Source organism: Monodelphis domestica, chromosome 7, assembly GCF_027887165.1.
Source record: "Monodelphis domestica isolate mMonDom1 chromosome 7, mMonDom1.pri, whole genome shotgun sequence".
Classification (NCBI taxonomy): Eukaryota; Metazoa; Chordata; class Mammalia; order Didelphimorphia; family Didelphidae; genus Monodelphis; species Monodelphis domestica.
The window spans coordinates 194,482,233-194,500,151 of NC_077233.1; the positions used below are offsets into that span (position 1 = coordinate 194,482,233).

Consider the following 17,919-nt stretch of genomic DNA (forward strand, 5'->3'; position numbering starts at 1 on the left):
ATATTATATTATCTGCCATCTTGGGGAAGCGAGAGGGGTTGGAAGGAAAGAGAGAACAAGGATGATGATATGTCAGAAAACAACTGTTGTAGGCAGCTGGATGGCTCAGTAGATTGAAAGCCATTATCTGGGAATGGGAGGTCCTGGGTTGAAATCTGACCTCATATACATTCTAGCTATATGGCTTTGGGCAAGTCACTTAACCCCCATTGCTTAGTCCTTACCACTTTTCCACCTTAGAAACAATATACAGTATTGATTCCAAGACAGAAGGGAAGGGTTTTAAAAATTTGTTTCTATATGTCACTGGAAAATATTTTAAGTTTAAAAATAAATTATTAAAATAGAATTTTATGGACATATAATCTGGAAAAATATATCAACAACAACAATAATAACAACAACAAAAACCACCATGTGACAACCAGGGTTAGATTACTCAGTGGATACAGTGCTAAATCTGGAGTCAAGAAGGCTAAGTGGAAACCTTCATTCAGATGAATGTGAGTATGAATATGTCATCTCTTTTGGCCTTAGCTTCCTTATCTTTAAAATGGGGATGATAATAATAGCCCCTTTCTCCCAGAGTTGTTATAAGGATATAAAAAGAGATAATAGGTGCAAAGTTCTTTGAAAATTTTAAACTTCTATATTAAATGCTGATTATTATAATTATTTTAGGAACTCAAGAAAAAGGAAATGATTAGTTCCCTGGATAATCCATTCTTCTTTTGGGTAGCTTTATTTATTCAATTCAATTCAGCAAATTTATTAAATATTATTATAGTCAATGCACTAGTAATAAAAGACATAAGGTTTGTTAGGAAGTTTTTGGTTTTTTCCCCCCATCACTGAAGGCTTAAATATACCTTCCTCTAAGCCATTTCTATACTTCTACTTGTAAAAATGGAGATTTGGACCCTGAACTTCAATCCCCAGAAGTCCTTGCTCTAGTTTCCGAGATTCCCTCTAATCTCACTGAGATTTTCACCTGGGCGAGATCAAAATTTCTATTTAACTGGCTGTAAAAGACTACTGATGGCTCTTCCTACTTCCACTTCCAAGGAGACGGGGCTCTCCACCTAGCAGAAAAGATATCACTCACCTGGTCCCGGCCCTGACCACCCCAGCTGCCCACTCTGGCTCTGGCTCCTGCTCCTGGCCTCTCTCTTGCTCACCTGGCCCAACTGATCCTGGCCCAGCAACCCTGGCCTCAGAGCAGATTGCTCATCACCCCAAGCCCAACACTCACTTCTACCAGCTGGTAACAGAAAAAAAAATGGGGGGTGGATCACAGAAGGGGAAAAAGAAAGGGAGAGAAGGTAGAGACTTTTCCAAACAGGAAGTTGATTACAAGCATGGCATATTTCAAAGAATATCTTTTGAGTGCACTGGTCCTTTTATTTATCTCACTTGAGATTCAGGAGCGAAATTCATCTCCCTGCAACTCTTTGCCATTTGTTGAGATTCCAAAAACTCACTATGGGAGGGCAGCTGGGTGTCTCAGTGGACTGAGAGTCAGGCCTAGAGGTCCTGGGTTGGAATCTGACCTCAGACACTTGCTGGCTGTGTGGCCCTGAGTGGGTCGCTTAAACCACACAGCTTAACCATGACCAATCTGCCTTCTGACAATAGGCATCTAAATGGATAAAAACCCAAGGAACTTTAAAAAGACTGGAGGTTATATTTTTAAGGCATTTCAAACTTCAATGAAAATCTCTGTATTCTATTGCATTTTACTGGTTGTTTTGTTTATGGTTTAACTTTGTGATTTTAAGTTCATATATTACTGCATTCAATATTATTCTGTTATACTGTTCATTATAATGTACTGAGTTTTAACTACTGTTACATTCTGTTGCTTTTCCCCTATTACCATACTGAATGAACAAACATTATTAAGCCCATATAAAAAAACAGCTTTTCTATTTTTGACTTTGTAAATTGTCACATAGAGGATAGATGGACTTCATCAGAACTGGTTACAATTGTATAACAACCTTTGGAGGATTTAATGTGCTAAATATCTCAATTGATTTTAAGGGTTTTTTAGACATGATTTTTAGAATTTTCTTAACAATTGCTAGTCATTTTTGCCTGGCCCTAACACGAGGTATAAGGCCCATTCTAGTAGCTGAAGTGAAATACAATTATAACCCCAACCTTCCCGCATTTCTAAAAATGTGAATGGAAGTTGGGCAGTTAATCTCTGGGCATTTGTACCCCTAAAAAGCATCCAAAAAAGGAGCATCTCTCATTTATACTCTTCAGCTCACTACTTTACCTCCACCAGAATATCTAGATTTCTTGATGATGTTCTTAACCCAAAATAAGTTTTACTTTGTTTAAATACCAAGGTTGAAAGATTTGCTACATTTGTAAAAACTTGTGACAAATATCCATCAGTTCATAGGCTTTTAAAAATGCCATACAGAAACTTATATGAAATATGATAGTGTGTTTGTTTGCTATTGTAATTAACTGGGCTACTGAGAATTTGGGGGATACTGATATCTACATATTTGTAATGCTGTTCTTTATAAAAGAAAACCTTGTAACATTCATTTGCTCATATTCACAGTGGATCATGGCCAGATATGAAGAGGAAATGGATCTCATTTTTGGTGAGAAAGCCTTGCATTCTATATTTTTTTAGCTGACACAGCATGTCAATGATTATAAGCAACATTTTTTTAATTTTTAAAACTCTTTTATTATATTTTTCTTGCATGTGAAATATACTATTTCAGTTTTTTATTTTTTCTCTTTTTTATATTTGAAGCACATGTTACCAGCATTAAGATTTTCTTTAACTTTTTGATTTTGCAGTAATATACATTTAAAATACATTTGCTATAATATGGGACTTTATTTAATGATTCTGTCTGATTCCAGGACAAGATATACACAAAAGAGCCATTGCATATGGCCAAAGATAAGCCAATCCAGGACGGATTGATGCACTTCCAAGCCAATACAAAGGACTTGAACCTAGGGTGAAGACTCGAGGTTGCTATGTTAACATTGTTACGACATAGGCCTTCCTTGTGTGTCCACACTCAATCTAAAAATATTTACAGACAAGTTAAGTTGATTATGTTTTCATGATCCTTTGGGAAAAACCTTTTTTCCCCAGAGGATCATATGGAGAAATGTAAAAATGGAGATTTGAACACTAGACTTCAATCCCCAGAAGTCCTTGCTCTAGTTCCCGAGATGCCCTCTAATCTCACTGAGATTTTCACCTGGGCGAGATCAAAATTTCTAATTTAACTGGCTGTAAAAGACTATTGATTGCTCTTCCTATTTCTGTGTCCAAGGAGATGGGGCTCTCCACCTAGCAGGCAAGATGTGAGTGGTTGTGAATGGGCTCTCTGGGCCTAGGCACGTGCTTTTCTTATTTTGTATTTTCTCTATTTCTTAATCTTTAAATAAGCCTCATAAAAATATAATACTTATAGCAGAGAAACTAATTTTAACTGTTATAAACTTAAGAGTCAAACAAACAAACAAACCCCGCCCTGCCATGAGAATCCTCCAGATATTTGAAGATAGCTGTCATGTCCTCCTAAGTGAAGGCTTATAAGTCTGGGGTCTGTGAAATATTAAAAAAATTTTTTTCAATAATGCCTATATCTTAGTGCAATTGATTTCTGCTTTAATCTTAATCATCTTACTTTATGCATTTAAAAGTATTATTTGAAGAAGAGGTCCATAAGCATCACAAGATTGCCAAAGGGATTCATGACACAAAACAAGTCAAGAACTCTTGACCTAAGTTGTTTCTTTCCAGGATAAACATCCCTATTTCCCCCTCTTTAGAGGTCTTCAGGCAAAGGATAGATAATTATTTGTTGTAAAAAAAAGATCCTTATTTAGATACTAATTGAATTTGAGCAACAAAAGCTCCACTCTCAAATAGTTTATCCCCAAAAGAAAATTCAACAGGAAGAGTGTATAATCCTCAGCACTTAAAGAGTAAAATAAACCCCAACCATATAGCTCTCTGGAACACAGCGCCACAGATTAGAACCTAAGGCACTACAGCTACATGTTTCCTCAAGTTGATGTAAAAGGAACAGCCCAATGACTCACTTCCCAAACTCATCATCTCCAATTTATCATTCATTCTCCTAAGCAAAGAAAAAAAAGAAAGAAAAAAAGGAAGGGTAAGGAAAATGTAGAATGAGAAGCAGTGATGAATAATTTTCTATCCTCTCCTTTCCCAAACCAAACATGATTCATTGGAAGACAATTCTATTTTGGAGCCTTTGAAGTACCTTCCAACTAAAATTCTGTGATTAAAGTCAGATAGAACTCAAGTTTCCTAGCTAACATCAATTTAATTGTGGTCAGGTTGACATGGCCAAGGCTTGACATTGACCTATAAGATAATCAACATTTATTTTTTATAGATTTCTTGATATTCTGCATAAAGCATCTGAATATACTTGGTAAAGTGGTTAACTGGACCAACTATTCTTAAAAGCAATTTGGAATTATACTAAGAAAATGACTTAAATGTCCACACCCTTTGCTGATAACATTAGGATTATATTTCAAAGAGGTCAAAGATCGACAGGGCCCATATACATAAAAATATTTATCTCAGACATTTTTGTAGTAGTAAAGAACCAGAAATAAAAGCAGATGGCTATCAACGGAGGAATGGCTAAATAAATTTTGGAACTTGAATATAATGGAATTACAAAGTTGTAAGAATAGATAAATATGAAGAGTCAAAGAATCCTGAGAAGATTTATATGGCCTGATACAGAAGGGAAAAAATCAGAACCAGGGAAAGAAATATACACCATTATTCAACAAATGGAACTTGAAAGAATTATAAAACAAAAACGAACACAGTTTAATTATAATGATCAAACTTGACCCTGCAAGGAGCGGAGGGAAAAGAAATCCAAGGGGTAGTTAAGTAGCACAGTGCATAAAGTACCAGGCTGGAGTCTGGAGAACCTGGGTTCACATCTGACTTCAGACACTTCCTAGCTATGGGACCTTGGGCAAGTCACTAAAGCCTAGCTGCCTAGCTTTTAGCACTGTTCAGCCTTAAAATCAAAACTCAGCATCAATTCTAAGATTGAAAGTTGGAGTTCTTTAAAAATAAAAAACAAATATAGCATCCTTCCTTACTTTTTGAAGAAGGGAGTAAGGAACCTTATATAGACTATTAATCTTGATTGAACAATTGGTTAATTTTATTTGTTGCAAAGTAGAGCTCTTTGAAGAGGGAAATAAAAGGGATATATTTAGAAAAGAAAGTAGATATCAACAAAAAAATTAAAGATAAAAAATTCTGCCTAGAGATCTATGCTTATAGGAATCTGCCTGGCTTCTTTTTTAACAATAGTCTAATTATGATAGCTTCTATAGATCTGGAACTAAAGAATAGATATTTAAATAATTGTATTAATAATTGTATTTCAGATGTATAATAAGGCTCTTCTTAAAGGAGGCAATGAGAAAGCAATACTTATGTCCATTAATTGAGAAATGGCCAAACATGATATGGTACATCAATGTCATGTAACAAAATAATATTACTATAAGATATGAGCAAAGGGATGATTTCAAAGAAATGTGGGAAAAGGTATATGAACTGACACAGAGTAAAACAAGCAGAACTATTTATTCAATTACAACACTGCAAAGGGGAAACAAAAACTTAAAAAAATCTTAAGACATAAACAATGACCAAATATGACAGTAAAAAAGCCTATGAAAAAGTACCAATCTACCTCCTAACAGAAAGATAAGGAAATCAAAGTGCAGAATCAAAGAAATGTATTTTTGAATGTGGTACATGTATATTTCTTTACCTTGAGTATACATATTTGATTGTGATGGTTGTTCTTCTTTCTTTATGAGGAAGGGAAAAGAAGAACTAGCAATACTGTTGCCAGAAAAAAAGAAAAGAGAATCACTAATAACATTTTTATTAATGCACAAAAGAAGGAAATTTATCAGGGCACAGACAAGTAAGACAGATTTGAAAATAACATGTTGAGTTTATTATATAATATTTGAAAAAGAAAATTGCATGTAAGAGATCATAGTCTCACATATAATGTTCCTCTCTTGTTCTATATATCAAAATCAAATTGAATAATATCCTCTGAAGTCCTATCCAACTTCAAGATTCGGTGATTCTATTCCAGATATTCACACAATGCACTTATATACACCAAATAAATTAATCCTTAATTATAAGATTTTTCTGACCATGCACTAATTGTTTCATGCATATTAGTGATGCCTCCCTAGCTACTCAGTGAGCACCTACTATATGCCAAGCATAGTGCTAAGCATTGCAGCTAAAAAGAAATTTTAAAATGATCTCTGCCTTCAAGGAGTTTACAATCTAATGGGGAAGGAAATATGTGAATACCTATGTATAAACAGGATATATATGAGATAAATCTGAGGTTCTGTGAGTTCATTAAATTCAGAACAGAAAAATATATTTAATATTAAAAAAGAAATGTTGTCATAAACCAAAATTGGTATATTACTTTTTCTAAAACTCCAAAACTAGAATTCTTTTCAGAAAAGAGTCCTGATCATTATCATCTATTCTATTTTCGTGGCTTTCCCTATTCCCTCCAAAGCTATCTCAAATTTACCTTAATACTTACTTTAAGTTTATCTTAAAACCTTTATTCCCTAGGAAGCTAAGCCTAAGCAAGTAACTATAGAGACCGAAGCCCCACAAACTTTCAGGAGTCTTGTGAGCACAGGATTCAATTCTTTCTATTTAACAGAAGTTCAAAGAATTAAAGCTATTTGTTGTGTAAGAAGATCAGAAAGGTACTTTTCACAGAATGCTGACATTTCACAAATAGTTCTGAAGATCAACCAAGCACTCCTTCAGAAATTGGATCTAATTATCTTCAGCTGACCTGTGCCATGAAGAATAGGGAACAACTCTATTGAAAAGTCAAAATGTTCTTTAAGAAAGTCTGAAATCAGTTTAAACTTCCTCCATTAATTAGATGTAAAATGAAATGTTTTTTCTTTTAAAACAATATTTTTAAAAGACCTCTTAAAAATGGCAACTTCATAAATATGAACAATTGCTTTAGCTCCATTTTTCTTTGTTAAAGTAATGGCTTTATTTCTTTAGCATGTCTTTACCATACTGGATAGTACAGTGTAATTCTTAGGATAAGGGGGCTAGTTTGAATACCATTTCATTTTTTTTGTTGTTAATTTAAGCTATACAATGACAAATCCCATTCTTTGGGACTAAACCACATGGCTCAATTCTAATTGCACACGTCTTTGTGAACACACACACGACATGCTCTTTTAGTAAAACAAACTCTGTAGCAAACTGTGCGATGGGTGCCTGAGGCAGAAAAAGCAGAAGAGAAAAATTTAGCATGTTTCCAAACCAAAACTAAACTTTCTCATTCTAAACTACAAAATCACACCACAAAGGAGCCTACCTTATTGGTATAGGTCAAAGATTTTTAAATCAAGTACTGTTTCCGATCTGATAGGTGAATGAAGTTAATCAACAATTTAATAAAGCAGTCCATCCAATTCCAGTAAAAATCATCCTGAAAAGAGAAAGAAAATATCATTTGGATATATTAGAACATGTTTCAAGTTAAGACATAAATAAAACAGTACTAAATCAAACACCAGAGAAATCTAATAATGAGATGTAATACACTTAAAACCTCATTAGCTTACAGGAATTGGTAGAGAATGTGACAAAGAAAGGTTCGGAGGCAAGCCTGAATAAAGGAAGGTTTGTTAGGACTCTCAATCCTGTACTAACCTTCTCCCAGAAATGTTCAAAGACAGTTTCCTTTCGAAAGAGAGAATCTTAAATCTGTGGCTTTGTGACTTTAAGAGTTTCATAAATAGTCATCCACTTCGTTTCCTTGCCAATGAAATTCTCTTTTCTAAACAGCCAAGTACCAGCCAACTCCTTACATCTTGGCCCCACACTCTCACTTCTTGCTGACTTTGAACTCTACATGACCAAAGTCAACTTCATGCTCTGGAAAACTGGGTTGAATTCTGGGCACCAGAGAAAACACTGACAAGCTGGGAATTGGTCCAGAGGAGGGCAAACCAGGATGGTGTGGGAAACTGAATGTGTGCCATAAGAGGGAAATTTGTAGACCTGGAGAAGACTTTCTGAAGACATAATCATTGCCTTCAAATGTCTAAAAAGGACTGTACAGGGTCTGTTGTGCTTGCTGCCAAGAAGCAGAACTAAAAAATAATGGCTGAGAGTTGAAGAGAAGCAAATTCGGCTTAGAAGGAAAAATTTTCTCACAATTTTAATTTTCAAAAAGAAAAATAGCCTCTGGTGGCATTCTCTTCTCTATCCTTGAAAATCTTCAAGCAATGCTTGGGAGACCCATTGTCTCTACTATGCTACTTCATAGAGTGAATATGGTACTGTCAGCTCCAAGAATTCTCTTCCAGTTTTGTACACAAAGCACTTATCTACAGAAAACAAATTAGTCCTCAATTATAAGGTATTTCTGAGCATGCACTAATTGTTTTATGCATATTCATGGTGTCTCCCTAATTACTCAGTAAGTTACTTGATTATGGGGTCTTACATCATGTACTTAGGGCAGCTAGGTGGCCCAGTGGATAGAGTGCTCTCTTCCTGAGTTCAAATTTGGTTGGTTACTAAGTAGCTGCATGACTTCAGACAAGTCACTTAACCTGTTTGCCTCAGTTTCTTCATCTATCAAACTGGAGAAAGAAATGGCAAACCACTCCAGTATCTTTGCCAAGAAAATCCCAAATGGGGTCATGAAGAGTTGAATATGACATAAATAAATAATAATATTATAGATTCATGGTGAGTACTTTATGCATGAAATAAAACACTATAATTTCTCAAAGTTAGTTTTTCACAAATAAGTTTTAGCAAACAGAATTCAATGAAATAATACTTAGAATTCTTTTTAAATTCAGATAATACTTTTCTTACAATTACTTCTGAGTTATAAGATATAAACTATATAATAACTAAAATGCTTTGTTACTTCCTGTTTATTTTGTGTATAGTTTGCTTTGTACATATTTATTTTCCCATTAGATTGAAAGTAAACATTTGAGGGCATAAACATCAGTAATACCACCTATAGAAATCTAAGGCCTCTGACAATCTAAGTGATGGGTGTCTAGCAATGCTAGGGATGGCAATTTACAGGCAAATATTTGAATGCAAGCATTTCTTTGATGACATAAGAAATGTGGTACTGTATCAGATCTATCATCCATCCAGTTCAGAAGCCATAATGACTGCCCTCTGTGGGTTTTAAAGTGTTGTAGCCAGGGGAACTGCATCCCCCAGCATGCCTCAGGGGTCCCTCTCTACTACTTCTTGGAGTGGGATTGGTATTGAATTGGACCAATCCAGTGTTGGGGGAGGGACCATGTCCTCCTACTTCCTAGGTGGGATTGGTCTTGAATTGGATCAATCCTGTGCTAGGAAGGGGCCACACGTCTTACTTCCAGGCCTGGGATTGGTCTATATAAAGACCAATCCCGCACCTAGGGGGAACTTTGAATTGAACTTGACTCAAAGTTTAGAGAGTTAGTGAATTTCAGCTTGGGGAAAACTCCGGTTGTTTTTTTTCTTTAATAAAGTTTTTAAAAGGATCAAAAGGATAGAGTTTTTCTTTTAGCATCTTCACCTCCATTATCAACTTCAAACACTTCTGAAGTGTTCACAACTCTATCCACTCAGTCGCCTAGCTGTAAAATAATAATCCTCTTACCAGGTTATAAAACGGAGATGAACCATCAATCAGGTAGGAGAGAGTATGGATTGAATTAGAAATTACCATTCGAAGGCCAGATGCCCTCCAAATCTACTATTACTCTGCCTATGATCCCCCTTCTTGCTATCTGCATGGCCCATCATTTCATAATTGATCTCCCCCACTTTGAGTCTTTTCCCTTTTCAATACACCCTCCACACTGAAGCCAGGAACTTCCTGGAGCACAAATCTGGCCACATCAGTCTCAAAGTCAATAAATTCCAGTGGTCTCTAGTCCTTTTAGGATGAAATATATAAAGTTTTCTACTTGGCATTTAAAGCCTTTCAAAACCTGACCCAACACTATCTTTTCTGTCTATTGATCACATGATAATATTTTTTGTCCATTGTGGAGTCCAGCCATGAGCCTTCTCATTTATCCTTCCCCTCTCTCTTCTGACTCTCTTTCTTTGATGTGAAAGTCCCTGTTGCCTAGAGTATCCTCCCTCCTCAGCTCTGCCTTTTAGCATCCCTAACCCACTACTAGATCTGTGAGGAGGCAGCTAGCTGGCTCAGTGGATAGAGCACTGGGACTGAAGTCAGGAAAACCTGAGTCCAAATCCAGCTTCAGGTGCTTGTTAGCTGTGTTACTCTGGGCAAGTCACTTAGTCTCTGTTTACCTTAGTCCATTGGAGAAGAAAATAGCAAATGACTCTAATAACTTTGCCCCCAAAAAACCATAAACTGTACTGGTATGCTATGGTGCACAGGGTCAGGAAGTTAGACATGACTGAACAAGATGGAATCAAGTATACATTTCATTTTGGGCAGTGAGGTGACACAGCCTAGAGTCAAGGAAGATCTGAGTTCAAATCCTGCATCAGATAATTATTAGCTGTGTGACCCTGTGCAAAGTCAATTAATCCTATTTGCTTAGTTTCTTCATCTGTCAAATGAGCTGAAGGAGGAAATGACAAACCAGTCCAACATCATTGCCAAGAAAACCCCCAATGGGGTCACAAAGAGTTGGACACAACTGAAATGATTAAATAATAACGGATCCATAAGGGCAGGCACTGTGTCTTAGGGTCTAACAATATAAGAGCTTTTTTGGTAGTCAAGACTTAGATAAATGGAATTCTGCTTATTTTTAACTGTTTTTGAACTCAGGAAGATGGATCTTCCTGGCTCTAGGCTCAGTGTTCTATCCATGGTGCCACCTAGCTGCCCCCTTTATATCTCTAGACCTCAGTTTCCACATTTACAAAATAAAGGAGTTGACCTAATAGCAGCTCCTAAAGACCCTGGTTCAAGCACTGTGTCAGATATGATCTCAATGGGTCAGGAGGAGCCTGCTTTAGTGGCACTTGGATTGCTTGTCAGGAAAACCTAGGCTCAAGTCCCTTCTTAATACTTACTGTCAGTCACCCTGACCCTAAACAAATCATTTTACTTTTTAGAGGCTGGCAACTATCTTGAGAAACCAAGTTAACTCGGAGTAAGTAGGTACTGATTTGCATCAGCAGAGGGAATTTCTAAACCAGGAGTATACCATAGTAACAAAATCACAGATCCATTCCCCTCCCTCAAATATTTGGTTCTAGATTTTATCAACTCAGTTTTAGGGATGAGGAAGCTAAACCCCAGATGAGTGACTGACACAGAGCATCTTAAGCATCACTTGAACTTAAGTTTGGAGTCTAGGACAGTTAGATAGATCCAGTTAGAGTGTCAGAAAGATCCAAGTACAAATATACCCTCACACACTCACTAGCTATGTGACTCTGGTGAAGTCTCCTGATTCTGTTTGCCTCAGCTTTGTCATCTGTAAAAGGAACTGGAGAAGGAAATATCAAATAACTCTAGAATCTTTGCAAAGAAAACTCCAGATGGGGGTCATGAAGAGGTAGACACAATTGAAAACAATTTGAGCCTAATTCTAAGTCCAGTGAGCTTTCCACTAAACCACTCTTGCTAGCTCTAAATCTAGGGATCCTTTGACCATCTGGAAGTCACTTCATCTCACTCCATTTCAGTTTCCTTTTTTTTGTAAAAATGAAGAGAACAGTTGTCCTACATATATATACATATATATGTGTGTGTGTGTGTGTGTGTGTGTGTGTGTGTATGTATACACACACACACACACCCCTCAGAATTCTACAGTGAGAAAAGCATTTTGTAAGTTGTCAACTTTAAGAGAAATAAGCCATCATTGGCATTACCCTTAGTCATCTCCAATACTATTTATAATAAACGTGGCTCCAAAACAATATTTTCCCCTTTTCAGTACCACCACCAACTGTGCTGTTACTATTATTGTTATTGCTGTTTTTGAATTGTTTCAGTTAAGTCTGACTCTTTGTGACCTCATCTGGGGTTTTCTTGATAGCATACTGGAGTGGTTTGTCATCTTTCTCCAGCTCATTTTAATAAATGCAGAAACTGAGGCAAATACAGATAAGTGACTTGGCCAGAACCACATAGCTATTGAGAGTCTGAGACCAGATTTGAACTCAAAAAGATGAATCTTCTTGACTCCAGTGGTAGCATTCTATCTTCTGAGTCACCTAGCTGGCCCTCATCAATTCTCCCTCTCCACTTTACATTAGTAAATCTGCCCGTGGCAAAATATATGTTTGCCCTATAATCATGAACTTAATGCTTTCAATACCAAATTAGCCCTCTGGGTAAACCCCTTTGGAAGTCCTTTCCTTTACTGCTAAATTGAACTTTCAGTAAAAATTTCAATATTTTAGCTTGAAATCAAGGCCACTTTATGAGCCAACATAACTGTAACCCCATGTAAAAACAAAAAACAAAACAAAACAGTTCTAAATGTCCAACATCTTTGCACTTCTCTGAAAGAATATATACGTAACGATGAACTGCAAGAGTAGCAGCACAGACCTCCTATATATCAATATTTTATGTGTGCCTTGTAATGAAATTCAAGATGAACATACAGTTGCAGAGCCTTTGCAATTAGCGAATTGCAGAAGCAAGCTTTTTTTAATCAATAGGAAGTAAGGTCATTTCATTCTACCGGAATTCCCCAGAGTTAGACCTAAGAACTCCCCAAATGCTTTTATTACTTAATTTTCTTTCCTTTTAAAATTCCACAGTTGTACAACTGATGTCCTCCTGGGAAGCCAGCCTACAAAATGAATTCCAGATTAAGTGGTTGGTAATTGGGTCACAAGAGAGACTGGCAATGTTCATTTACAGTTAATTTGTAATCACTAAGAGGACAGAAGGGCAGCTAGATAGTACAGTGGATAGAGTGCCAAGCCTGGAGTCAGGAAGACTCATCTTCCCGAATTCAAATTCAGCCTCAAGTCACTTACTAGCTGTGTGACCTTGGATAAGTTAACCCTATTAACCTCAGTTTCTTCATCAGTCAAATAAGCTGGAGAAGGAAATGGCAACCCACTCTAGTATCTTTGCCAAGAACATCCCAAATGGGGTCAGGAAGAATTGGACACAACTGAAAAGACTGAATAGCAAGAAGAGGCCAGATGATCATAAATCAAGATTTAAAGAAGTACACTATATGCCCCATTGTCAGATTTCTTACAGAAACTCACTGACCTCTCAACAAACAAACAAAATAAGATAAGAGGATGCTTCACCACAATGAAATATTCTTTATATTTATTTTATTGCAAAATCCTGCTTCTTCATGGACTGCATCTACAGAACCTTCAGGTCTCCCAAGACAATTCTAGACTGAGAATTGGCTGAAGGGAAAACAGAAACACAAAACCAAAGCTTTTTTTTGGCACTGAAGTTGTAAACAGCAAGGGCTCACTGCTGAGAAGAGGTGTTGCTCAATGTTCAATGGTTATGTCAGTGTAGGGAAGGAAGGGAATGCTAATGGCTTGGCAATTGTCTTCCATAGGGCAAACCTTTTCATGAAGAGGCTGAGAAACATTGGAGAGAAGACGGAAAAGGCAAGAAAGGAGAAAAACGGGAAAGTGGAAAAAGCAGCATTGAAGGTGTGATGGGATAGCAAGCACCAGAACATCAGAGAAGAGAATCAGTCAGCAAAGAGACAGCCAAGCCGAAGCATGGGGCTGGGTCACCATTAGTCCCTAATGATATTTATTAATAGGTGTTTCTTCATCTGTAACAGGAGACATGAGAGAGCCTGGGTGGGAAGGCAGGTGATCACTAATGTATCTTCTGCCTCTATAATCCTACACTAAGCTCACGGCACATCAGTCACATGAGGAAGGTTGTTCCATGATTAGACAATAGTACAACTTACCCTTAGGAAACAGGGTGTCTGGTAACACACTGACCTGCCTGTATTACCTAACAGAATCAAAATAAGATCTATAGGAATTATTAGTAATAACAACAATAAATTATTATTACTATCATTACTAACATCAAATTATTCCTCCACAGAGAAAACTGATGAACTCTAATATTCTTGCTTACTTTATTTTTTCCTTCCCCTCCCAATATGGCTAATAAGGAAATATATTTTCCATGGTTTCACATGTATAATTGATATCATTTTGTTTGCCATTTCAGTTGGTGGAGAAAAGGTGGGAAAGAATTTGAAATGCAATCATAAAAGCCTGCAAAAATAAACAATAAAATTTTAAACCACCAAATTAATATCCATATTAAATGTTGTTGTTTAGTTGTTTTTAGTCATGTCCAATTCTTCATGACCATTTTGCAGAGGTTTTCCTGGCAAGGATACTAGAGTGGTTCCTTCTCTAGATCTTTTTTTACAGATGAGGAAACTGGGGCAAAAAGGGGTAAGTGACTTGCCCAGGATCAAACAGTAAATGTCTGAGGCCAAATTTGAACTCAGGTCCACCTGACTTCATGCCCAGTACTTTATTGAATCACCTAATTTCTCAATATTAAATAGCCAGCATTTACACAGGGCTTTAAGGCTTTCAAAAAACTCCTCCTGATAATCCTTAAATCATCTTAAAATGATAAGTTTATTTTTTCCAAGTTAATTTTCTGTTTTTTTTAGAATTTCATTTAAAAATCTGTATTTTATTTTTTCCAAATTGCATGTAAAAACAATTAGAATAAAGAATCCTTAAATTTAAAAAGAGCAAGTTCTCTCCAAAATAAACTAGCACAAACTCTTTAAGTGATAAGGAAGGGTTAACCATTTTTTAATGGTCCTAAGAAATCACTAATAATAGAAGAAATTAAATTTAAAACATACAAGTTTGATTTCACATTCACTATGTAGGTAAGCGAAGAAGAAAAGAATACCAGCTTTAAATCAGAGGACCCGGGTTCAAATCCCACTTCAGACATGCCCTGGGCCTCTTGGGTCTGTTTTCTTATATGTAAAATGAGGTAGGGCCAGATGGTTTTTAAGGCCCCTTCCAAATCTACTTCTATAACTTTAAAACAGCAAAGATGATTTTTAAAAATTCAATAGTCAGACTTAGAAGAGTTATAGGAAGTCAGCCATGCCACTAATAAAATGTGGAAAAGCAGTGAATTGGTCTAACATTTCAAGAAAATCTCAATTAATTCCAAAATGTTCTTTACCAACTCATTACTGAATATAAAATCCCCAAAGCAGTTCCAAGACTAAATGCTTCCATATAGACCAAAAAGTCCTTGGGACTTTAGGTTGGGAAGTGGACCTGTGATTTCAATGGCATCAGGAGCTAAAAGTGGTGAACTTCTTATACTCGTGCTCCGAAAGTTACAGTCTAGGGATTTGTTTAGAGAATGAAAAGGTTAAGAGATTTGCCCTGAGACACAGAATCAAGCATCTGTCTTGAGGCCAGCTCTCCATCTACTATACCATACTGCCTCTCTGTTCATAATATTGTGCCTTTTTATGGTAGCAAAACCCTGGAAATCAAGTAGGTGGTCCACTGTGGAATACAACTGTCATCAGGATTACTAGACAAAGAATCAGAGGAGGAACAGAGGAAACATAGATGAACTGATACAAAGTGAAGAAAAGAGAATTGGGAGTACACAGTACACAGTGACTACAATAATGTAACAAACAACTCCAGTATGGATTCTGGAGGACACTTATAGGTACAAATGTTGACTGGATTGTCAGAAGCATCTCTGTGACTTTTTATCTTGTTTATTTATTTTTCCTTGTTACCAGAAGGCTTATTGGTCAGAGAACTGGAAAGAGACTGTAAGAGACTGTTAAAAAAACCAAAGATATCACACACTATTGTAAAAAATCATTTCATGGATAGCTTCTGCTTTTTATACCACAAAATTTCCTACATAGTAAATGCCTTCCACTCCATAAACATTAGCCTATTTTTAATGATCATTTTTTCCACTCACTCCATGAACCAAAAGTAAATATGTCAGATGAAAGGATGAGCGCAAACTATGGTTTGCAGTGTGTTACTATGTTATCAACATAGAAAACATTGTGAATGTTTTATGTGGAGTGCCTACCAATCAAAGGAAACTGGTGGGAAGAGAGAAGAGGATGCTTTTTCTGGGGTTTCTATGGGATAAGAAATTTTTCAGCCATTGATTTAGGAATTCATTTTGCAGAGGGACCACCATGTTGTTAAAACTCCCCAGGAGATCATGCTAACCATGTCTTCACATTCCACTTTTACTGTAGTTGTTTCAGTCTTCTCTGACTCTTTGTGACTACTTATCTTGTCAAAGATAATGGAGTGATTTACCATTTCCTTCTCTAATTTACAGGTGAGGAAACTGAGGCACCTCCCTGTCCACCAAGAAGATAGTATATACTTAATAAATGATCATTCATTCATTCCTGAATTTATAACTAATTTTAAGGTTTGCAAAGTGTTTATGAACAAGAAAAGTCCCTTTCCCTTCAAGAAGCTGACATTCTAATTTTGTGTAAAATAAAGCAATTTATCTTGGCTTTAAAAAAAGGTATGTTTGTAGTATACAAGAATGATGTGCCATAAGAAATAATGCATGTGATAAATACAGAACAGTATGGGAAGATTTATATGGACTTCTGCAAAGTGAAGGCAGTAAATCCTCAAAAACAATGCTTACAATGACTACCAAAAAAAAAAGTAAAGAACAAGAAAACAAACTAAACTGAATGCTACACTGGGGAATTATAATGATACAGCTTGTACCCAAGGATGATATGAGAAGGTACATTTCTTCTGCTTCTTTGCAGAGAGAAGAGATTGTGAGTGTGAAAGATTGCACATGTCAGGTTTTGTCAACACATTAGTTACGCTGAAATGCATTGATAAATATAGCTGATGCAAAATAATAAAAATGCATTTAAAAATAATGTATCACCTACAACTGTCTTTTTATCTAATGATCTTCATTTCTTGGGAACCCTTAAATTAGTTGCCAAAAGAGCCTAAAATGCCTAGGTAGGTTGAATGATGGGGCAGTGTACCCAGAACAGAGTCAAAAAGACTTCATGAGTTCAAACCTGGCCTCAAACAAACCCTTACTAGCTGTATGACCCTGGGCAAGTCACTTAATCTTGTTTGCCTCAGTTTACTCATCTTTCAAATAAGCTGGAGAAGGAAATGCCAAACCATTCCAGTATTAAAATGGGGTCATGAGAAAATGGACACAACTGAAACAACTGAATAACAAGTAGCATGATGCAAGACAGAACAAAAAAATCAAGAGACAGAGAAAAATGTTGATGTGGAAAAAGAATTAACTCCATCAAAACAGGTCAACCTAAGGAAATTTTGCTTAGAAATCATAGATAGAACTTAAAGGAACTTTAGAGGTCATCTGGTCTAACTTCCTCATTTTATAGGTAAGGAAACCGAGGCTCAAGGATGTTAAGTGACTCCTAAGATCACAGAGTCATTAAGTAGTGGACTTGGGGTTTGAGCCCAGGTTCTGTGACTTTAGAAACAGAGATCTTCCCATTGCACCACATTGCCTCCTATATCACACCAATCAGTTCTAGATCCAGATTTCAATTTGAAGTACTACATATGTATTGTGAGAGTGCTTGCAAGAACAGCTTTTCAATATTATTTACTTTTTTAATCTTTTTGAGAATTTGTAAACTTCATAAATTATCATAAATTTACTTTATAAATATCTCTCCCCATTAAAAAAAAACAGGCTGGTATATCTAATTTCATGGTCAATATTACCCTCTCTAATATGGAGGGTTTTCCCAGTATGCACTGGGGAAGGATGCCAATGT

At 36.3% G+C, this 17,919-nt stretch overlaps 1 protein-coding gene across 5 annotated transcripts in view; it reads right to left on the minus strand.

Annotated features, from left to right (window-relative positions):
• Window positions 1-17,919, minus strand: part of KANK1 (KN motif and ankyrin repeat domains 1) — a 282,637-nt gene that overhangs the window by 174,631 nt on the left and 90,087 nt on the right. For 4 of the 5 annotated variants that reach the window (XM_056806226.1, XM_007498584.3, XM_016423970.2 and 1 more), the window contains exon 2: window positions 7,467-7,580. The gene's annotated coding sequence lies outside the window, so the exon portion shown is untranslated. Of the gene's footprint in view, window positions 1-7,466; window positions 7,581-7,804; window positions 7,987-17,919 lie in introns of those variants that run through there. The other variant, XM_056806224.1, reaches the window with a different exon arrangement.